The following is a 23,905-nucleotide window of genomic DNA, read 5'->3' on the forward strand; positions in this document are numbered from 1 at the left end:
TTTTGAATGTAGTATGTGGTGCTTTGGATGGTTTTGATCATGATTCCTGTCGGAAATTGATAGTTATTGAGTTATGGTGGGTCAGCTACCATAACTGAAAAGATGTGGCTTTGCGCTAGGTATCTTCATCAATTACGTTTGAAAAACCTTAAGATATAGTGTTCTGGTCAAATTGTTATGATATTAAAATTAACTTTTTTAAACTTTGTTTCCATTAGTCATCGTCATAAAAAAGTCATTGTAATAAAAAAACAGTTACCCTAATCCAAACCCAGTAACAGTAATGAAAGACTGTCAAAACACTGGAGCTTTTGTTTGCCAAGATTTCCGGACAAAATGGGTTTTCATCCCGTTTTGCTTCGTTCGTAGCAGTGTCATTGTATTACAAATAGCTCTTTACTTAATTGAGGTACAGTGCACCGTTTTTCCTAGAAATTCGGTCGTGTCCCTTCCCCATGGAGTGTCTGCTCTATGATGATATGTTGTGTTTTTGGCCATTGCTGGGCGTTGATGGTCCCCCTTCGAAGGAAGTTCTCTTTGAGCTCCTTCAGTTGCATGTTGAGCGAAAGTGCACTTCTACTTCTTCGGAAATCGAGCTTTCCCCTGTGGGTGCAGGTGCTGCTGCCCGTTGGTCTGACTTTTGGTCTCCTGTTGCCGACGGTAAAGACGAGGCTTTTCCTCCTTGGGCAGTAGGTGAGCAAAATCTTAGATATGTTCCTCCTCCAGGAGAACATCTCTTGTTCACGAGACAGATGTGTGTGACCAGCATGTGACATACGCCTATGCATCTCCCCTAGGACAGTGTTAGAACATAGTCCTAGGCAATGTTCTCCTTTGGGAGAATATTCCTCTTGTCCGTGAGAGAGGGCTTGCAAGATTTTTTACCCCCACCAGTCTCTCTCCTCGGAGGATCCTGCTAGACACACCCCTTTGTGAGTTCATTGGGTGGCGTAGTTTTTGACACCTCGTTACTCTGGGGCCTGGTCCTTCCCCAGCAGTAAGGGGAGGGTCTCCAGTCACGTGAATCCTTCGTGTTCTCGTGGCAGTCTCTCTGAGATTTCGGGCTCACGTGCTCCCGAGCCTTCGGGCTCCCGTTACGATGAGCCTTCAGGCTCTCGTAGCCTGGGACCTTTGGGTCCTTGTCATGCTGAGACTTTTTCCTCGTGTCCTGGAACCTTCTTTCCGTTTAGCCCTCGGGCTCTCATGACCTGCATTGCGTCGAGCCTTCGCGGCTCTCGTGATTCATGTTGTGTTGAGCCTTCGGGCTCTTGTAACCCTCGTTACTCTGAGCCTTCGGGCTCTCGTGATCCTCGTTACGCTGAGCCTTCGGGCTCTTGTGACCCGGAACCTTCAGGTTCTCATCGTGTAGAGCCTTCGTACTCTCGTAACCCTTGTTACGCTGAGCCTTCGGGCTCTTGTGATCCTCCTTACGCTGAGCATTTGGAATCTCATTACCCGGAACCTTCGGGTTCTCATCGCGTAGAGCCTTCAGGTTCTTGTTGCGTAGAGTCTCTGGCTCTCGGTGACCCTCGTTACATTGAGCCTTCTGGATTCGCAAGGTGTTAAGCCTTTGGGCTCTCGTAACCCTCATCATGCTGAGACTTTGGGCTCTTGTAACCCTCATCATGCTGAGACTTTGGGCTCTCGTGATCCGGAACCTTCAGGTTCTCGTCGTGTAGAGCCTTAGGGCTCTCATGGCTTGCGTTGCATAGAGCCTTCGGGCTCTCGTGACCCTTGTCGCGTTGAGCCCCCGGGCTTTCGTGACACGAATTGCATTGAGCCTTCTGGTGCTTATGTCCCTCATTATGTTGAGCCTTCGGGCTCTCGGGACTCTCGTTAGGCTGAGCCTTCGGGCTCTCGGGACTCTCGTTAGGCTGAATCTTCAGGCTCGTGTGACCCAAAATCTACAGACTCATGTCGTGTAGAGCCTCCGGGTTGTCGTGACCCTAGTTGTGCTGAGCCTTCTGGCTCTCGTGAATCTTGTTATGCTGAGCCTTTGAGCTCTAGTAACCTTCGTTACGCTGAACCTAAAGGTTCTCGTAACCTTGAGCCTTCGGGCTCTTGTCGCGCTGAGCCAGTGGGCTCTCATGTCCAAGGACCTTTGGGTCATCGTCACTTTGATCTCTCATGGTTTCGTGACACAGAACCTTCTGGTTCTTGTTGTACGGAGCTTTCAAGCTCATGCGACCCTGGGCCTCCCGGCTCACGTTATGTGTATCCTCCAGGATTTCATAACCTAGATCCTTCAAATTCTCATTGTGGGGAACCTCAGGGCTCGTGCGACCTAGAGCCTTCTGGTTCTCGTTATGATGATACCACTGGTTCTCATCATATGACCTTTGCTCTTTTTCCAGCTGCGTTGCACGATGGAGCAGTGTCACGTGACGCCGCAGCATCGTGTGAATTAGTAGCCTCGCATGATCTTCCCCGTCACTTCTCTTATGGTCGCTTCGCGCCAGATAAGCTGGCCTCGCCAACTGCTCACCCCTCGTCTTTGGACGAGATACCATTGCCATTTCTGGTCACAAGAGAGAGTATCCCTGCCCAAAGAAACCCCCTCTCCAAACGGAACGTCCATCAGTCTCACCAGTCACGTGAGCTTTCACTTGTTGCGAGACAGCCTTCCTCACCTCGCTGCTCTCCTCCTCGTCATTTGCCCTTGCAGCGGTCCGTGCGACTGACTGCCCTGATTCATCCTAGAGATTGGTACCCTCTAGATCTTGTTCAGAGCGAAGGAGGTCTCAACACCCAGCACCTTCCACGGCGGGTCGGCCCGTGCCAATCTTGCCTGTAGGAAAAAGTCAAAGAAACAGTCTGAGGTTCCTAGACCTATGGCATCTGTTCGTCCAAAGGATCCCCCTCCCAGTTCATCGGGAGGTAGAGAGCTCCCATGGCTGTAGTGTGGGAGGCTGTGATGGGAGCCATTCCCTGTTCTCAATCCTTGGGCAGAACACCTAGAATCCCTCTGTTGGCTGCTCTCCTTCCCGACACCTCTCCTCCTGCAGGTTCTATTAGGACCTCAGAAGATTCTGCTCTGGCGGGACCTTTTCGTAAGGAGAGACCCCTCCCCTCGGTAAAGGAGTTGGAAGGAAATAACCTCAGAGGTTTAAGGGAGTTCCCTGCATTTCTGGGTTACACCTGCTAAACCGAGGTGGAAAATGAATAGGATTAGGCCGCCTCCCACTAGGAAGGACAGGACAATCCCCATGACATAGAGTCCTTCCGCCTCTCCCAAATAGTAGTTCCTAGGAAGTCTCCCCCTCCAACTCACTTTGACGTTATTCCTCCTTCTGGAAAGGACCAGTACCCTCTCAGGAAAGAGAAGACTGTACGGCCTTCTCTTGTGGAGGAACTCTTGTCCAGTGCAAGGAACCGAAGGCCCTTTTCACCATAACAAAGTCCTCGGCAAAAGCTGCTCCTCAGCAAGAGAGGCAGAGGGAAGCCTCGTCTAGTTTGTCAACTATAGTTGCCCTATCAACGGCTTACACTGATGACTTTGACCCACCCCAGGCTCCTATGGATGTGAGTTCGGAGGGTAATGAGCAATTTGATCTTGAGGACGACCTTTTGCCATCAGCAGCTAAACCTAAGCTCTCAGAGCTAGAGCAGAAGGAGTCAGAGCATGCCTTCTGTCAGGTATTAACTTGCATTAGAGCCATCAGTGGACTGCCAAATCCACCGACAGCCACTCACAATGGAAAAGACTTGGTCTTGGACCAGGTCTAAGGTACTCTGAAATCCCTAAGGGCCAGTGCAGATCCACCCTGGTCAAAGGGGTTCAAGAGTGCCAGACAGAAGGCAGTGGTTCAAGCCACAGTCTCCTCTACTTCCTTTTGCACTAGCTCCTCCTCTAATCTCCTCCTGCTGCCGTTTGTGCAGCAGAGAAGATCCATGAGATCCTTAGTGAGCCTCTTCCTCCCATTGCCTTTGGACCACTCACTATTGACACTCTCGAGGGGCATCCCCTTCGAGAGACTAACGGGACTCTTGGTCACGTACTCGGCCTTGGAGATCATCAATTAGGAGAAGGTTGCAAAGTATGCCATGAAGGCAACTTCGTGGCTGGACCCCTGGTTGGGATCTGTGGGACACCTGGTCAAATCTCAGGACTGGTCTTGTGAGTCCACAAGGAGGTCACTGGAATCCTTCCTATTGTCCGGCACCAGGACGATCGAGTTCTTCTTTCTCCAGGTTGTTAACCTGTGGGCCAGTACCATCCTTAACAGGAGGGATTCATTCATTGAGAAGTTTCATTAACAACTCCCACAGGCTGAGGTTTGTAGGCCATGAAACTCCTCTTTTTCAATATCAAACTTACCCGATGATCATATAGCTGCATCCCTGCTGCCCGACAGACAAAATCTACGGGAGGAATACGCCAGCGATCGCTATACAGGTGGGGTGTACATCAACAGCGCCATCTGTCAAGTAGGTACTCAAGTACTCTATGTCAACAACGAACCAATTTTCCCTCTGTCGTGCCACAGGCAAGACCTACTAAATACGCCGTCCCTAACTGGATTTGTTTTCACAACGATTTGGTGAAGTACACTACAGTGAACCCTCGTTTATCGCGGTAGATAGGTTCCAGACGCGGGCGCGATAGGTGAAAATCCGCGAAGTAGTGACAGCATATTTACCTATTTATTTAACATGTATATTCGGACTTTTAAAACCTTCCCTTGTACGTAGTACTGTTAACAAACCACCCTTTAATGTACAGAACACTTAATGCATGTACTACAGCACCCTAAACTAAAACAGGCACAAATATTAAAGGCGATTTTATATCATGTGTTTCCTAAACACCTAAAAAGCACGATAAAAAATGGCAACCAATGTTTTGTTTACGTTCATCTCTGATCATAATGAAGAAACAAACTCATTTAGTGTACACATATATGTACGTATAGGTTAGTTTTTGCATCGATTATATTGATTATACAGTACTGTATGTTGATTTTTTTATTACCAATGTTTTAGTTTACGTATTTTTCTTAGGACTTCCAAATGAAATCTTTTTCTTTATGACGCCGCCTGAAACGACGGCGTGTACGCTCAGTAAACAACCACGCTCAGAACAAACAAGGCATTTAACGCGCATGATGATAGTGATAAATAATGATACAGTACATACAGTATTTACAGTAAAAGCATTTACAAAATATGTTACCTTACAAATATAAATTATACAGTACTTGTACGTAGCAAAGCAGGAAAACAATTTGAGAGAGAGAGAGAGAGAGAGAGAGAGAGAGAGAGAGAGAGAGAGAGAGAGAGATTGTTTTACGTACGTAAATGTAAATTTTAAACAAAAAAAATATGATAGGTTACAACATGTAGACTTTTAAAACCTTCCCTTTAACTTAATGCATACAGTACGTACATTACTAAACTATAAAACAGGTTAAAGTAAAAAATAAAGATTGTTACTGTACTCACCACGAAAGAAGTTCAAGAAAAACTTGAATGACGATGGCGATGAATTTGCTGCACAGTAGAAATGATGATGATGAAGCTGATGATGTGTTCTACTGTGCAGTCAATGATAGTATTTTACGTCTCTTCAGACGGAGGTGTCTTTTCCTGGGACACCTCTTCAACTTCTTCAATTTCTTCCGAAGGCGTACTAGCAGGAGGAACTGGCTCTTTTTTGCGAGGCTGGAAGAACATTGTGATCGGAAGTTGTTGCCGCTGCTTCTTTTTTCGATCCAAGAGCATCCTGTAGGGAGTCATGATGTCATCGACCTTATTTGAGAATTGCATCGAGCGAACCATATCCTCGTCCCACTCTTGTAACATTTCTTTCGCCTCCTTCATATGGTTGCAGAACTTGGCAAGCCGTTCTAATGTTAAGCCCGTTTCTTCGACATTTTCTTGGGTCTCTTCCTGGGTACCCTCACTCTCTTCCTCACTTGCCGATTTCGTCAGGTCTTCGAGGTCTGCGTCAGTTAGGGGCTGGGAATGGCAGTCCAACAACTCGTCGACGTCTTCAGTCGTCATGTCGCCAAACCCGTCACCTCCAATTATGGCAGCCAACTGCACAGATTTCCGTATTGCAGAGTGTTGGATTTCCGACGGAGTAAATCCCTTGTCGTCGTAAACAATATCGGGCCACAGCTTCTTCCAGCTCGCATTTACGGTTGCAGGTTTCATCTCTTGAAGTGCCTTTTGAATATTCTGCAGGCACGTGGCTATGGTGTACTGCCGCCAGTACGCCTTCAAGTTGAAGTCTTCATCCTCGTCATCTTGGGCAGCATCCACACACGCAACGAGGTCCGCCAAGGTATTCTTCGTGTAGAGGGCCTTGAACGCCCTGATAACCCCCTGGTCCATTGGTTGAATTAATGACGTGGTGTTGGGTGGCAGGAACTCAACCTGAACGCCCTCACGCGACAGGTCAGTTGCGTGTCCACCAGCGTTATCCATAAGGAGAAGGATCTTGAATGGCAAGCCCTTCTCTAAGAGATATTCATGGACTTGCGGGATAAAACACTGGTGGAACCAGTTGGAGGTCAGCATCTTCGTAATCCATGCTTTTTGATTATGCATCCAGTACACGGGAAGGAGATTCTTATTTTTATTTTTCAAAGCGCGAGGATTTTTCGACTTATAAATAAGCCCCGGCTTTAACAAAAATCCAGCAGCATTGCCACACATCACGAGGGTAACGCGATCCTTGAATGCCTTAAAGCCAGAGGCTTTGGCTTCCTCTTTGAACAGGAAAGTTCGCGACGGCATTCTCTTCCAAAACAAGCCGGTTTCATCCATATTAAAGACTTGTTCCGGCTTGTATCCACCTTCAGCGATAATGTTCTTGAAAGTCTGGTTCACGTAAGTTTCAGCAGCGGCAGTGTCAGCGGAAGCAGACTCCCCATGCAGGGAAACGCTTTTCAGGGCGAAGCGTTTCTGAAACTTCGCGAACCATCCTTTGCTTGCGGAAAAACGTTTCTGAGGCTGGGAATCAGTGGATGTCCCTGGTTGAGGATCATCTGCATCATCATCATCTTCAGCATGGTTGCCGTCGTCGTCTTTAGGTTCCTTTGCAGCAAAATTCTCATATAAGCTCAAAGCCTTTGTTTGGATGGTGTTCGTATCCAACGCTATGTTCTTCTTCCGGCAGTCGGCAATCCACACAGCTAAAGCACCTTCCATGCGTACGATCGTTTTATTACGCGTTGTAACGACTCGCTTCGCTGATCTGCTAAAGGTGATTGCAGCAGTCTTTCTAATGTTCGCCTCGTCCTTCTTGATGTAGCGAACGGTGGATTCGTTGATGCCAAAATGGCGGCCGGCGGCCGCGTAACTTCTACTATCTTTTAACATGTCGAGAAGCGTAACCTTCTCAGCTATCGTCATCATCCTTCGGTGGCGTTTAGGCTCACTACCAGCCTTACTAGAAGCAGAACGCTTGGGAGGCATTGTAACAGAAAGTTCAACAAAAAGTTCAACTTAAAACAGTCGCACACAGCACAGATTAAACTTCACAAACTTAAGAACGTCTACTCAGCAATACGCGGAAAGAGAAAGTGAACGATGCAGCCCCGCGAGAACTTTGATGCTGCGGGTAGAAGATGCGGGCAAAACACCAATCACAGGCTAGATAACAAAACTTGAGTTTTGATTCGTCATCTATCAGCGCTTGAACCAATCACAACCCGTCTTACAGTACTATGGCGCGTTGGTTACTCATAGAAGATGCCCCCGCGCATACTGAACGTACGTAGATTAAGTACAATACCGTAATAATAATAAATAATGATAATAATACTGTACAGTAATAATAATAATAATAATGATTAATAATAATAACAATAATAATTTTATTAACAACAACAACAATAATAATAATAATAACAATAATAATAAAAATTTACGTACGCTATTTTACGCCTCTCTCTCTCTCTCTCTCTCTCTCTCTCTCTCTCTCTCTCTCTCTCTCTCTCTCTCTCGTACGCTTACAGTATTCGAAATGTGATTTTTGCAACAAAGAATATTATTGGATGCAGTACTGTACTACGTACGTATACATACAAAAGATTCATGGAAAAGAAGCACATCCATTACAGTACACACCATTCTAATATGGTATGACTGCATCTGATTTGCGTTTCATGTTCGATTTAATTTTACTACGTACTGAATTATCGTATGATCACATTCTCTTTTCGTGTTTTATTTCTTTCTGTGCTGAATTATATATCATATGTAATGCAATGAACAATCAGTAAGAGCAGATATTACTAATTACAGTATTAATGGAATTACAGGTAACAAAATATCGTATTTGGTTGTCTTCAGATTTCGCGGTATTTTCGAATTTTCCGGAAAATCCGCGATATGTATATATATATGGGTTATGGGAAAACCCCGCGAAGTGGTGAATCCGCGATTGTCGAACCGCGAAGTAGCGAGGGTTCACTGCAGTCCCTTGATTCACAAGGTTGACTTGGAGTTACCAGGGCTGCGTTGTTATTTGGCCGTTCTCTGGAGAGGACCGGTGGAAGAGTAGCTTTGGATAGATATCGGGGAATTGAAGAACACAGCGATTTCTTTGACTTCGAGGGGTACCTCGAAGGAGATGAATCTCGCTTGGCCTTCTTCTTTTCCTGCACCCATACCTCTCCCACTGGGAGGCAGACCACTCCTGACCCTCATCAGAGGTGTTTTCCCTAGCACACCAGTGGTCCTGGAAAGCTGGACACAGCAGGTGGGGGTCCATCTCAAGGGTATATATGAAAGTACCGAGGGGGCTGCCTTCGAGATCAGGACAGGTGCGCATAAGACTTGAAGAAATCCAAACTCATTTTGAAAAGAAAAAGAATAGTTTTACACCGTATTCAAATGGCAAGTCTTGGAGGGAGAGAGCGGCAGTGACTGTCCTCTACTGAGTCAGAAAGCAAAGTGAGTGCTCAGCCTAGGTGTGTGAGTGATTGGGGTAGATGGCTACCCGCACCCCGCCCCCTAACTAGCGGTTAGGGTGGTAGAAGGTTGGTCAGGGCACCAGCCAAACGATAAGATACTACTTCTAGTGTGTTATGGGGTCTTTTGCCTAGCCAGACAGTACTATATTGGATCCTTCTCTTTGGTTACAGTTAATTTTCCCTTTGCCTACATACACACACTGAATAGTCTGGCCTATTCTTTACATATTCTCCTCTGTCCTCATACACCTGACAACACTGAGATTAACAAATAATTCTTCTTCACCCAAGGGGTTACTGCACTGTAATTGTTCAGTGGCTACTTTCCTCTTGGTAAGGGTAGAAGAAACTCTTTAGCTATGGTACGCAGCTCTCCTAGGAGAAGGACACTCCAAAATCAACCCATTGCTCTCTAGTCTTGGGTGGTGCCATAGCCTCTGTACCATGGTCTTCCATTGTCTTAGGTTAGAATTCTCTTGCTTGAAGGTACACTCGGGCACACTATTTTATCTTATTTCTCTTCCTCTTAGTTTCATTAATAGTTTTTATAGTTTATGATGGAGTACCTGCAAGTATGATATGTTTTCCCATCGCGGGCAGGCGCCAAGTGAGTGTACCGGTTGCAGAGAGCAACTGTGTTGACTCTGTACCTGAGGACGCAATAAACCACATGCCTCCACCACCGTGTATCTCTTGTCCCCCCTTGACATCCAATATGGCGCAGTGATTCTCAAGGACCTCCGAGACCCTCACCATGCCCTTCCACCACCGCTCAGAGCAGTCCACCCCAAGGGCCGCACGTCCCGTCGTCCCCCGTGGGCTCGTCCCTGCCCTGCAAGAAGCCAAGCAGGCCATGGTGGCACAGCAACAAATGATCAACGTCCTCTGCGACCGGCTTACGACACATGCTACCCCTGCACCTCGTGTCCCTGCGTCTACAGCCCCGGAGAAGAGTGAAATTGAGCTGAAGCCCGCCGCATTCAGGTCCTGGAGGAGGTCGATGGAATGCTGGATCAAAATGTGCAGACTACAGCCCCACGAGGTTGTCCACCACATCAGGCTATACTGCACACCTGCTCTACAACGAGCACTGGACGCTAGATTCACCTCACAGGAATAGAGTACCCTCACCGCTACGGAAGCCATGGATTTTATTCGTGATATTGTGTTACGATCTACAAACCGTGCTGTGTTATGGTCGGAGTTTTTTAATGCGATACAAGGCCCAGGAGAAAGTGTTAGTGATTATTTCTTAAAGTTCTCAAAAGGCAACTGATTGCAATTTCCATTGCCCTTAGTGTCAGTGTAATCTAGCTGAATATATGTTATTACCTAAGTTAATGGTGGGCCTAAGTGATGAGGCTATACGTTGCCATGTGTACCAATGTAGCAACGACATCAATAGTGTTAGTGCCCTTAGGGCCAGGTGCTGTGCTTACGAGGCGGCCCGCGTCGATGCCGCTGTGCGCCAATGCAACTAGAGGGAAACTGCTTGCGCGGCTGGCAGCGAGATACCCGAGGCAGATCATCCGAATGCAACCATCGCTGGCACAGGTAGGGGTCCCCCACCCCCTCCCTGCGGGAACTGCAGCGGCTGCCACGCCTCTGGCAGAGCCTCATGCCCCGCTAAGTCCGCCGTATGCAACGGGTGCCGCAAGCAGGGCCACAACTACAAATGCTGCAGAAAATCACAGGCAAAATCAACAGGATCCCCGACAGACGTGTCTAGTGCTGTGTCTAGCGCTGTACTTATTGCGGGCGCCAACCTCGCCCGCCACCTAGTAGTGGAGGTGACAGTCGTCCACACCGACACAGGAGTGCGAGTGCCTGTCACCGCCGTGGCGGACACCGGGGCACAGGTATGTGTGGTGGGCCCCTCCTTGCTATCGCACCTCCAAGTCCGCCCAGCAGCCCTTACACCCCGTGCCAGCTTGCGGGATGTGGCAAACCTCCCCCTTAAACGCCTTGGATCTGCCGTGTGCCACGTCACCTTGCAAGGCCGCACCACGGAGCAGGACGTGTACTTCGTGCAGTCTGCAAAGCACCTCTTCCTGTCGCTGGACACCTGCAGGGACTTAACACTGGTACCCAAGGAGTTCCCCCACCCCTCCCCCGCGGTGGCACACATGAGCCTGTTCGATGGCACGGCCAGACGGGCCGCCCAGGTACCACTCCGACCCGCCGAGGTGCCCCTGCCGCCCCAGGAGGAACATACAGCCAGGTTGGAAGCCTGGCTCCTGCAACATTTCGCCATGACGACATTCAACACAGCCAGGAAGCCAATGCCAGTGATGCAGGGGAAACCGCACCCCATCCACCTGCTCCCAGGAGCCATGCCTTACGCATGCCACACCCCACCATCAGTGCCAAAACACTGGGAAGAGGAAGTGAAGGCCCAGCTCGAAGAAGATGTCGCCCGTGGCATCATAGAACCGGTACCGGCCGGGCAGTCAACCGAATGGTGCGCCCGTATGGTGGTTGTCGCCAAGAAGTCAGGACAGCCACGCCGTACAGTCGACTACCAGCGCCTCAACGCATCCTGCCTACGGGAGACACACCACACCCCCGCCCCATTCGACATGGTGTCCGGGGTACCTAAGCATACATTCAAGACCGTGGCGGACGCGTACAGGGGATACCACCAGGCGGAGCTAGACAAAGAAAGTCGAGACCTAACCACATTCATTACCCCCTGGGAGAGATTTCGTTACCGTCGTAGCCCCATGGGGCACTGCTCCACCCCCGATGCGTATACTCGACGACGCCATCCAGGATATCCAGAGGAAATATAAGTGCGTAGACGACACCCTGCTCTACGACGACAGCATCGAAGGGGCTTTCTGGCATGCCTAAGACTTCCTCGAAACATGCGCAGCCAAGGGTGTCACCCTGAAGCCGGAGAAATTCCAATTCGTAAGAAGGGAAGTGGACTTTGTGGGCTTCAACCTGGGCTGGGAGGCCTACAAGCCAACAGAGGAACATTTGGCGGCCATCAAGAACTTCCCGATGCCACGTCAGCCCTCTATCACCGACATAAGGGCTTGGTACGGATTCGTCAACCAGCTGGCACCCTTCCTCACAACAGCCTCCATCATGAACCCATTCAGGGAGCTCCTCAAGAAACCAACCGGGAAGTTAGTGTACTGGGACGAGGCACTCCGCACAAAATTCCATCACGCCCAAGACATGATCTGCCAATTAGCAAAGGACGGGCTGGCCTACAACGACAGGAGCCGCCCCACAGCAGCGATCCCCAACTGGAGCAAAGAAGGCATAGGGTTTGTAATCCTTCAGCAGTATTGCGCATGCAGCTCCGCCAACACGCCCTTTTGCTGCACAGGCGGGTGGCGCCTGGCACTATGCGGCAGCCGCCATCTCACCGCCGCCAAAGCTGGCTACGCTGCCGTGGAGAGGAAGGCCCTCGCGGTAGCCTGGTGTCTCCAGAAGGCGAAGCTGTTCTTGCTGGAGTGCCCCAACCACACCGCTGTGACGGACCACTGCCCGTTAACCAAGTTGCTGGGGGATCGGGCCCTCACGGAAATCTCCAACCCCCGTCTCTTCAGGCTGAAAGAGAGAACCCTGCAGTACCGATTCAGGGTCAAGTATCTGCCAGGGAAGCATAACAGCGCGGCAGACTTCCTGTCACGATACCCCGCCTTGAAAGCCGATGCCAGCGCCCACAACGTGGACCTCGACGAAGACCTTACCAACGCCATAATGGCCGCCGTCTTGGCAGCAGTAGAGCACGACAGCTGTGACGTGGACGAGGCGAGGGTTAGGCACGACGCTGTCAGCGACCCCGTGTATCAGCTGCTCATGGCCAGGGTCCTGGCCGGGGATAGGGCCGACAGGAAGTCCCAGTAAGTTGCATGGCTTCGGCCCTTCTACGGTGTCAGGGAGAGGCTGGCCGTTATCCAAGACTTAGTGACATACACGTTCGAATAGGGCAACGTCCGCCTAGTTAATCCGGAGCCTCTCCGTCAGCAGGTGGCTGCCAACCTACACGCGGGGCACCAAGGCCGGGACTCGATGCAACGACGAGCGCGTCAGACGGTGTACTGGCCTGGACTCGAGGGGGACCTGCAGTATCACCAATCCTCGTGTGAAGAATACGACGTACACGCACTATCCCAGGCCGCGAAGGAACTCACCATCACACCGCCCCCAGAGCACCCCTTCCAGATGACGGTAGCGGATATGTTCCAGCACGACGGACACTCGTACATGGCCTATGCAGACAGGCTCACAGGTTGGCTGGAGCTGGCCCACTTCCCGCACGGCACCTCCTCCTTTCACATCGAGACCCAGCTATGTCGCTACTTCGCCAGGTGGGGGGCCCCGCAGCAAATCTCCACGGACGGTGGCACCAACCTGGCAAGCGAGGAAATGGGGGAATTTTTCAAGTTATGGGGCGTGTCTGTGCGGCTATCATCCGCCCAGTACCCGCAGTCCAATGGCAGGGCAGAGGCCGCAGTCAAGATCGGGAAGCGGATAATAATGGCGAACACGGGCAGCGGCGGCAACCTCGACACGGACAAGTCCTCTATGGCTATGTTGCAGTACCTCAATACCCCCCTCCGCGGAATAAATAAGTCACCCGCCCAGATGGCAGAGGGCAGGCAACTCCGAGACGGCGCACCTCACGGTAGACAAACAATGGGGGGCAACCTTACGGCAAAGAGAACGTCAGATGGCTGACAGCGGTGTTGCCCTCACCGGGAACGGACCCTCCAGAAAGCTTCCAGTTTTCAAACCCGGGATCCCAAGTGCAAGTGCAAAATCAGGCTACTAAGCTGTGGGACCGTACCGGTACCATGGCGGAAACGCTCTCATACCGACAATACTTAGTCAGACTGAATGGCAGCGGGTGCCTCTCCCTCCGTAACAGGAAGCACCTGCGTCTCACATCATCGAGGCCTCAGCCTGGGCAGGCCACACCTGCTACGCATCCAGCCACGCCTACGCCCGAGCAGCCACCGGTCAGTCACCCTACGCCCAGCCCACAAGCAGTACGGGAGCCACGCCCATCAAGGCGCACTAGAAGGCCAGCGTGGATGGATGACTACATGTGACGTCGTTAACAGTCATATACCTTCTTTTATGAAATCACGTACTTTACAGTAGCACCTGCTTATATTTTTATTGTATCTGCTCCTCATATTATTTTATGAACATGTATTACCTACACATTGTATTTTACACTACCGACAGCTATGTATCTGTCTTCCTATTCTTGCACATGCATCCAATTTAATCCATGTATATCCATGTATTATTTTCTATCATTGCCTCTCCATGTATACCCATTTATTAATCTCGGGGTGGGGGGGGGATGATGGAGTACCTGCAAGTACGATATGTTTTCCCATGGCGGGCAGGCGCCAAGTGAGTGTGCCGGTTGCAGAGAGCAACTGAGTTGACTCTGTACCTGAGGACGCAATAAGCCACATGCCTCCACCACCGTGTATCTCTTGTCCCCCCTTGACATCCAATAGTTTATATACGAGATATTTATTTTAATGTTGTTACTCTTCTTAAAATGTTTTATTTTTCCTTATTTCCTTTCCTCATTGGGCTATTTTCCCTCTTAGGGCACCTGAACTTATAGCATCCTGCTTTTTCAACTATGGTTGTAGCTTATCAATTAATAATAATAATAATAATAATAATAATAATAATAATATCCCTCGCTAAAATTCTCATGGCTCATCTTTCAGCTTCGCCGAAATAAATATCCCTATAAATAGCGTAAGGTTTGCATTTTGTGTAGGAACAAATAACCTTTATTTCCGTTGCAAATAAACAATTAATAAGATATACCAAAATATACCCTTGGCCAATGGGTATACCCTGTAGGAACCAGGGGTTTTGGGTGGGGAAAATTTACTTGGGAATCATTAAATAATGGTAAAACTAACCTTTTCTTCTCTATGAAAAATTTAATTTGATGTTACTGTTCTTAAAATATTTTCATTTCAATTTTTCATTACTTCTCTTGAAGGATATTTATATCCTTATTTCCTCTCCTAACTGGGGTATTTTAACCTGTTGAACCTCTTGGACCTCTAGAATTCTGCTTTTCCAACTAGGGCTATAGCTTAGCTCAAAATAATAATAATACAGTATACATTATTCTCTGGGGGGGGGGGGTCTGCCAGCTAGGTCTGTAACCTCGAAAGGGGGCTATAAGGGGCTGCCCCTGACATGGTCTGGAACCTGGGAACTACTAACAGGTTACGTAAGGTGAGTTAAATTTTGTGGCCTTTGGGGTAAATTTTGAATTTATATTTTCGTTCAGGAAAAACTTACCACATACGAAAAACTGTTTTCCTACAGTTAATAGCATGTTTGCAATGAATTTTACCTTTACTTCAGTCATAAATAATCACATTTTTTTCTTGTTTGTCCCATCCAAAGACCCGGTGTAGCAGGAAATTTTTCCCCCCTGACTGAAATTCCCCCCCAGGGAAAATTTGCCTAGGATCAATTAAACAATCAACAGTAAGTTTGATAAAATGGCATCACGAATTCTGTTTGGTTGACTATGTTGATGTCAGTTCCAAGTCGTTTAGTGAGGAAACGGAGCTATTTTCTTTTTATAACCCCTTCCCCCCTCTTCAACATATCTTGCTAATTATTGGTTTCCCAGAATTTAAATAACCACCTAATTACTGTGTAAGAAGGTGAGAACTGAAGGATTACATTATACAGTGAGCCCTCGTTTATCGCGGTAGATAGGTTCCAGACCCGACCGCGATAGGTGAAAATCCGCGAAGTAGTGACACCATATTTACATATTTATTTAACATGTATATTCAGACTTTCAAAACCTTCCCTTGTACGTAGTACTGTTAACAAACTACCCTTTAATGTACAGAACACTTAATGCATGTACTACAGTACCCTAAACTAAAACAGGCACAAATATTAAAGGCGATTTTATATCATGCGTTTCCTAAACACGCCAAAAAGCACGATAAAAAATGGCAACCAATGTTTTGTTTACGTTTATCTCTGATCATAATGAAGAAACAAACGCATTTACACATCTGTGTATAGGTTAGTTTTTGCATCAATTATATTGATTATTCAGTACAGTATGTTGATTTTGTTATTACCAATGTTTTACTTAATTTTTCTTAGGACTTCCAAATGAAATGTTTTTCTTTATGACGCCGCCTGAAACGGCGGCGTCATAAAGTACGCTCAGTAAACAACCACGCTCAGCAAACAAACGAAGGCATTTAACGCGCATGATGAAAGTGATAAATAATGATATTACAGTAAAAGCTTTTAGAAAATATGTTATTACAAATATTATTTACCGTATCTATATAAAATCATACAGTACATATGTAGCAAAGCAGGAAAACAATTTACGAGAGAGAGAGAGAGAGAGAGAGAGAGAGAGAGAGAGAGAGAGAGAGAGAGAGAGAGAGAGAGAGAGAGAGAGAGTTGTTTTACGTACGTAAATGTAAATTTTAAACAAAAAAATATGATAGATTATAACATGTATATTCAGACTTTTAAAACCTTCCCTTTAACTTAATGCATACTAAACTAAAACAGGCACAAATATTAAAATGTTAGAATATTAAAGTAAAACATGTATAAAAAAATAAAGATTGTTACTGTACTCACCACGAAAGAAGTTGAAGAAAAACTTGAATGATGATGGCGATGAATTTGCTGCACAGTAGAAATGATGATGATGAAGCTGATATGTCTTCTACTGTGCAGCCAATGATAGTATTTTACGTCTCTTCAGACGGAGGTGTCTTTTCCTGGGACACCTCTTCAACTTCTTCCTGGGACACTTCGTCAATTTCTTCCAAAGGCGTAGTAGCAGGAGGAACTGGCTCTTTTTTGCGAGGCTGGAAGAACATTGTGATCGGAAGTTGCTGCCGCTGCTTCTTTTTTCGCTCGAAGAGCATCCTGTAGGGAGTCATGATGTCATCGATCTTGTTGCAGAATTGCATAGACCGAACCATATCCTCGTCCCACTCTTGCGACATTTCTTTCACCTCCTTCACATGGTTGCAGAGCTTGGCAAGCCGTTCTAATGTTAAGCCCGTTTCTTCAACATTTTCTTGGGTCTCTTCCTGCGTTTCACTGTCTTCTTCACTGGCCGATCTCGTCAGGTCTTCTAGGTCTGCGTCAGTTAGCGGCTGGGAATGGCAGTCCAACAACTCGTCGACGTCTTCAGTCGTCATGTCGCCAAACCCGTCACCTCCTATTATCGCAGCCAACTGCACAGATTTGCGTATTGCAGAGTGTTGAATTTCAGACGGTGTAAATCCCTCGTCATCGTAAACAATCTGGGGCCACAACTTCCAGCTCGCATTAACGGTAGCAGGTTTCATTTCTTGCAGTGCCTTCTGGATGTTCTGCAGGCACGTGGCTATTGTGTACTTCCGCCAGTACGCCTTCAAATTGAAATTTTCATCTTCATCTTCTTGGGGAGCATCCACACACGCAACGAGGTCCGCCAAGGTATTCTTCGTGTAGAGGGCCTTGAACGCCCTGATAACCCCCTGGTCCATCGGTTGAATTAATGACGTGGTGTTGGGTGGCAGGAACTCAACCTGAATGCCCTCATGCGACAGGTCAGTTGCGTGTCCACCAGCGTTATCCATAAGGAGAAGGATCTTAAATGGCAAGCCCTTCTCTACGAGATATTTGCTGACTTGCGGGATAAAACACTGGTGGAACCAGTTGGAGGTCAGCATCTTCGTAATCCATGCATTTTGATTATGCATCCAGTACACGGGAAGGAGATTCTTATTTTTATTTTTCAAAGCACGAGGATTTATCGACTTGTAAATAAGCCCCGGCTTTGGCAAAAATCCAGCAGCATTGCCACACATCACGAGGGTAACGCGATCTTTGAATGCTTTAAAGCCAGAGGCTTTGGCTTCTTATTTGAACAGGAAAGTTCGCGACGGCATTCTCTTCCAAAACAAGCTGGTCTCATCCATATTAAACACTTGTTCCGGCTTGTATCCACCTTCAGCGATAATGTTCTTGAACGTCTCGTTCGCGTAAGTTTCAGCAGCGGCAGTGTCAGCAGAAGCAGCCTCGCCATGCAGGGAAACGCTTTTCAGGCCGAAGCGTTTCTGAAACTTCGCGAACCATCCTTTGCTGGCGGAAAAACGTTGTTTCTGAGGCTGGGAATCAGTGGATGTCCCTGGTTGAGGTTCATCTACATCATCTTCTTCTTCAGCATGGTCGCCATCGTCGTCTTGAGGTTCCTTTGCCGCAAAATTCTCATACAAGCTCAAAGCCTTTGTTCGGATGGTGTTCGTATCCAAGGCTATGTTCTTCTTCCGGCAGTCGGCAATCCACACAGCTAAAGCACCTTCCATGCGTACGATCGTTTTATTACGCGTGGTAACGACTCGCTTCGCTGATCTGCTAAAGGTGATGGCAGCCGTCTTTCTAATGTTCGCCTCGTCCTTCTTGATGTAGCGAACGGTGGATTCGTTCACTCTAAAATGGCGGGCTGCGGCCACGTAACTTCTGCCTTCTTTTAACATATCGAGAAGCGTCACCTTCTCGGCAATCGTCATCATCTTTCAGTGGCGTTTAGGCTCACTACCAGCCTTAGCAGAAGCAAAACGCTTGGGAGCCATTGTACAGTAGGGGTTAAACAGAAAGTTCAACAAAAAGTTCAACTTAAAACAGTCACGCCCAGCACAGATTAAAGTTCACAATAACGTAGCAGCATCTACACGGCGAGAAAGCGGCGAACGAAGTGGCCGCGAAAAGATGCTGGAGGTTGGAGAAGCACTCACAACACCAATCACAGGCTAGATTACAAAACTTGGGTTCTGATTCGTCATCTATCAGCGCTTGAACCAATCACAATCCGTCTTACATGCTACGTAGTAGTTACCAATTCAAATACAAGGTACCCTACGTATACAGCTTTACGTACGCTATTTTACGCTTGTTTTGTTGTAGGATATGTACAGTACGCTTATTCGAGATGTGATTTTTGCAACAAAGAATATTATTGGATGCAGTACTACGTACGTATACATACAAAAGATTCATGGAAAAGATGCACATCCATTACATTTGTAGTAGTAGCCATCAGCAGCCTTACACCATTCAAATACGTATGACTGCATCTGATTTGCGTTTCATGTTCGATATAATTTTACTACGTACTGTATACTGAATTATCATATGATCACATTCTCTTTTCGTGTTTTATCTCTTTCTGTACTGAATTATATGTCATATGTAATGCAATGAACCATCAGTAAGAGCAGATATTACTAATGACAGTATTAATGGAATTACAGGTAACGAAATATCGTATTTGGGGTCTTCATATATCACGGTATTTTCGAAATTTCCGGAAAATCCGCGATATGTTTATATATATGGGTTATGAAAAAAATCCGCGAAGTGGTGAATCCGCGATGGTCGAACCGCGAAGTAGCGAGGGCTCACTGTATTGGAGTAAATGGAGAGCGTGGTGTTGTAAACTATTACCGACAAAATATTAGGAATATATATATATATATATATATATATATATATATATATATATATATATATATATATATATATATATATATATATATATATATGGATCTTTTTGGTTTGAGTGCCTATCGAATTTAAATGTTTTTTTTATTCCAAAGTATGTATTTTGATGTGGAAAACCCTAAAATGATAACCATTTTGTGGAGAAATTATTTATTAACACTTAAATTGGCTTATATCAATCAATATCTTACTGAAATGCTGCGATTTCTCTGTGCGCTTTCTTGATTTTCAGGGCACTACTGAACCTAAGAAAACCCACCTAACCTAGCATAGGGGCCCTGTATCCCTACCTAGGCCTACCGGGGGGGGGGGGGGGCTCCGCCCACCCTGCGACCCCCCCCCCCCCTTAAGGCCACAGTGATTTTCGGGACACTACCGAACCTAATACAACCACCTAACCTAGGGCCCTGTACCCCTACCTAGGCCTAGCCCCTGCGACCCCCCCCCCCCTTACAGCCACTACCTATCACATCCATCAATAAATAATTTCTCCACAAAATGGTTATCATTTTTGGGTTTTCCACATCAAAATACATACATTGGAATAAAAAAACATTAAAATTCGATAGGCACTCAAACTGAAAAGACCCATATATATATATATATATATATATATATATATATATATATATATATATATATATATATATATATATATATATATATATATATATACACAATGTTACGCAACGTTACTAACGTTACGATGCCATTGCTAACGTTAGCAATACTACGATAATATTAACATGTATATTTTAAAGCATCTTTCCATATACCCTTTATACAAAATATAAAAAGGTACAATAGGGTACAGAACCTAACAAACCCACCTAACCTAACCAAGAAGTTCCCAGGTCACAACCCCTAGCCGGGGGCAAGCCTCTGGACCCCTTCCCGGGTCACAACCCCTAACCGGGGCCAAGCCACCAGACCCCCTTCCGACGTCAGAACACCTAGCCGGGGGCAAGCCCCTGGACCCCCTTCCAGGTCACAACCCGTAGCCGAACCATCTTCCCAGCTCACAAACTTGTACTGACAAGAGGTAATGTTGAACTGCGCACTCTAAAACCATTAAAATTAAAGAAATTAATGACTTACTTTCATGACCCGGTGTAATGGTCTGTTTTCCCCCCGTCCGAAATAATGGTTACCTCCACCAAGCAAAGGGGGAATCTTGGCCCAGAGGGGTGAATATTATCCTGGGACAAAGTTCCCCCGGGGGAATATATATCCTGGGCCATATGTCAACCGGGGGAAATTTCGGACCGGGGGGGGGGGAAACAAACCATTACACTGCTTCTCTCCTGTGTCCGTTGAGAATAATGGGATAATGGGAGAACAGCTTATTTGCGGTGGAAATATTGGCCAAATTCGTTGAAACCACATTATTTAAATCAGGAATAGTTGTTTTTCCTGTAAGAAATGTTGTCCTGTGTTAAACTATAATTTTACCGAGTTTTATGCATATAGGCTATTTTCCATTAGTTTTAAAGTCAGTCGTGTACAACTAATGGTTTAAGGAGCTTGGTACGATCCCATGAATATGAGATATCAACCACCCAGAAACCTGAAAATTAGTAATTAATTGTATTTCTTACAGTAATCAGCAGAATCTACAATATGTATAGCAGAGGTGCATAGGCCTAGAGGCCACAATTCTAAATTTGTCTGAAATTGCATTTACCATTGTAAAACTGCATTTTCTATGAAGATGGAACTGCATTTTTAATTACATTCATTTGCAGATTATGAAGAAGGGTTTACTTGCATCACGAATTATGTACTGTAGTTCTTTCCTGCAGTCATGATCCTAACACCACTCCCTCTATTGTTTACCACTTTTACTGATAGGCTAAGGCTACCATACCAAGCCTCTCTAAAGCATCGTACCAATACTTACACATTAACAAACAGAAATTATATATGTTTTCTACTAGACCTACACTTCATAATACATACCGTTAAGTAACTTATTATTTTTGACAGTTTTGGTCACTGACAACTTCACTGGCCTAGTAACACTCAGCACTTAGCTTCTTGAAAGTTCAATTTCCTTGTCTCAGTCAACATTTTCTTTGTATTTTTTTTTTCTACTACGACACCGAGTAAGATCTTTTACTCTTCTTGGTAAAGTTGTTGTCATATAATTTCAACCATAATTTTCCAGAGCACTGATATAACATTAAGATTTGCAAACAACCAATACAGTATTATAAGTACTTTAAGTAAATTCAAGGCTCAGGAATCTCAGGATGGGGCTGTATTGTGTAATTCGTGTCGTACCATGACTTCAAAATTAGCGCCTTTCAATAAATCAAAATGATCGTACATGTTAATGTGTTTGATTTACTTTGTAGCCTAAATAGCAAACTTTTCACAGCAACACTAATACAGAAGAAGAATTTTATCTAATGTAGAGTTTGCTAATTTTATACATGTTTATACAATGCCAGTTCAGTATCTGGTTTGCAATCTTCAAATAATTTCATAATCATAATTTTTTTTTTGTCTAGAAATTTACCAAACAAATAAAATTTTACAAGATCTCTATGATAAAAATAGTTCCGTTGTCACTAAAGGACAACGGTTACATTTTTTCCCTTTTGCAATCGTATTATTATTACTATCCAAGCTACAACCCTAATTGGAAAAGCAAGATGCTATAAGCACAGGGGCTCCAATAAGCATAGCCCAGTGAGGAAAGGAAATAAGGAAATAAATAAATGAAGAGAACAAATTAACAATAAATCATCCTACAAAAGGTAACAACGTCAAAACAGATATGTCATATATAAACTATTAACAACGTCAAAATCAAATGTGTCATATATAAACTATAAAAAGACTCATGTCCGCCTGGTCAACAAAAAATCATTTGCTCCACCTTTGAACTTTGAACCTTTGAAGTGCTATTGATTCAACTACCCGATTAGGAAGATCATTCCACAACTTGGTAACAGCTGGAATAAAACTTCTAGAGTACTGCATAGTATTGAGCATATAGTCTTTGGTATTGAGCCTTATGATGGAGAAGGCCTAGCTATTAGAATTAACTGCCTGCCTAGTATTACGAACAGGATAAAATTGTCCAGGGAGATCTGAATGTTAAGGATGGTCAGAGTTGTGAAAAATCTTATGCAACATGCATAATGAACTAATTGAACGACGGTGCCAGAGATTAATATCTAGATCAGGAATTAGAAATTTAATAGAACGTAAGTTTCTGTCCAACAAATTAAGATGAGAATCAGCAGCTGAAGACCAGACAGGAGAACATTACTCAAAACAAGGTAGAATGAAAGAATTAAAACACTTCTTCAGAATAGATTGATCACAGAAAATCTTAAAAGACTTTCTCAATAAGCCAATTTTTTGTGCAATTGAAGAAGACCCAGACCTTATACGTTTCTCAAAAGTAAATTTGCTATCGAGAATCACACCTAAAATTTGAAAGAGTCATTCAAATTTAAAGTACATTATCAATACTGAGATCCGGATGTTGGGGAGCCACCGTCCTTGACCTACTTACAATCATACTTGGAGTTTTGTTAGGATTCAACTTCATACCCCATAATTTGCACCATGCACTAATCTTAGTTAAATATCTATTAAGGGATTCACCAACCCCAGATCTACATTCAGGGGATGGAATTGATGCAAAGAGAGTAACATCATCTGCATATGCAACAAGATTGTTTTCTAGGCCAAACCACATGTCATGTGTATATAGTATGTATTGGATGTCAAGATAGGACAAGAGATACACGATGCTGGAGACATGTAGTTTAATGCGTCCTCAGATACCAACTGATGCTGTTGCTCTCTGCAACCGGCACAGTGCCACTCACTTGGCGCCTGCCCGCCATGGGAAAACATATCTTACTGCAGGTACTCCATCATCCCCCCCGAGATTAATACATGGGTATACATGGAGAGGCAATGATAAAAAATAATGCATGGATATTCATGGATTAAATTGGGTGCATGTGCAAGAATAAGAAGACAGGTACATAGCTGTCAGGAATGCAAAATACAATGTGCGGGTAATACATGTTCATAGAATAATATGAAAGGCAACGATGATCACATGTAGTCATCCATCCACGCAGGCCTTCTAGTGCACCGTGATGGGCGTGGCTTCCGTGCTGCATGTGGGCTGGGCGTGGGGTGACTGCCTGGTAGCTGCTCGGGCGTGGGCGTGGCTGGTTGCGTAGCGGGTGTGGCCTGCCTAGGCTGGGGCCCCGATGATGTGAGACGCAGGTGCTTCCTATTGCGGAGGGAGAGGCGCCCGCTGCCGTCTAGCTTGACTAGGTACTGTCGGTATGGGAGCGTTTCCGCTACGGTACCGGTGCGGTCCCACAGCTTAGTGGCCTGATTTTGCACTCGTACTTGGGATCCCGGGTTGATGGCTGGAAGCTTTC

At 45.8% G+C, this 23,905-nt stretch overlaps 1 protein-coding gene across 4 annotated transcripts in view; it reads right to left on the minus strand.

The window, feature by feature from the left end:
• Positions 1-21,666, minus strand: part of LOC137636813 (putative nuclease HARBI1) — a 357,624-nt gene extending 335,958 nt beyond the window's left edge. For 3 of the 4 annotated variants that reach the window (XR_011043237.1, XR_011043242.1, XR_011043236.1), the window contains exon 1: positions 21,444-21,666. The gene's annotated coding sequence lies outside the window, so the exon portion shown is untranslated. Of the gene's footprint in view, positions 1-21,168; positions 21,329-21,443 lie in introns of those variants that run through there. The other variant, XR_011043238.1, reaches the window with a different exon arrangement.
• Positions 21,667-23,905: the final 2,239 nt, after the last annotated feature.

The sequence above is a fragment of the Palaemon carinicauda genome, chromosome 3 (genome assembly GCF_036898095.1).
Source record: "Palaemon carinicauda isolate YSFRI2023 chromosome 3, ASM3689809v2, whole genome shotgun sequence".
Taxonomy (NCBI): domain Eukaryota; kingdom Metazoa; phylum Arthropoda; class Malacostraca; order Decapoda; family Palaemonidae; genus Palaemon; species Palaemon carinicauda.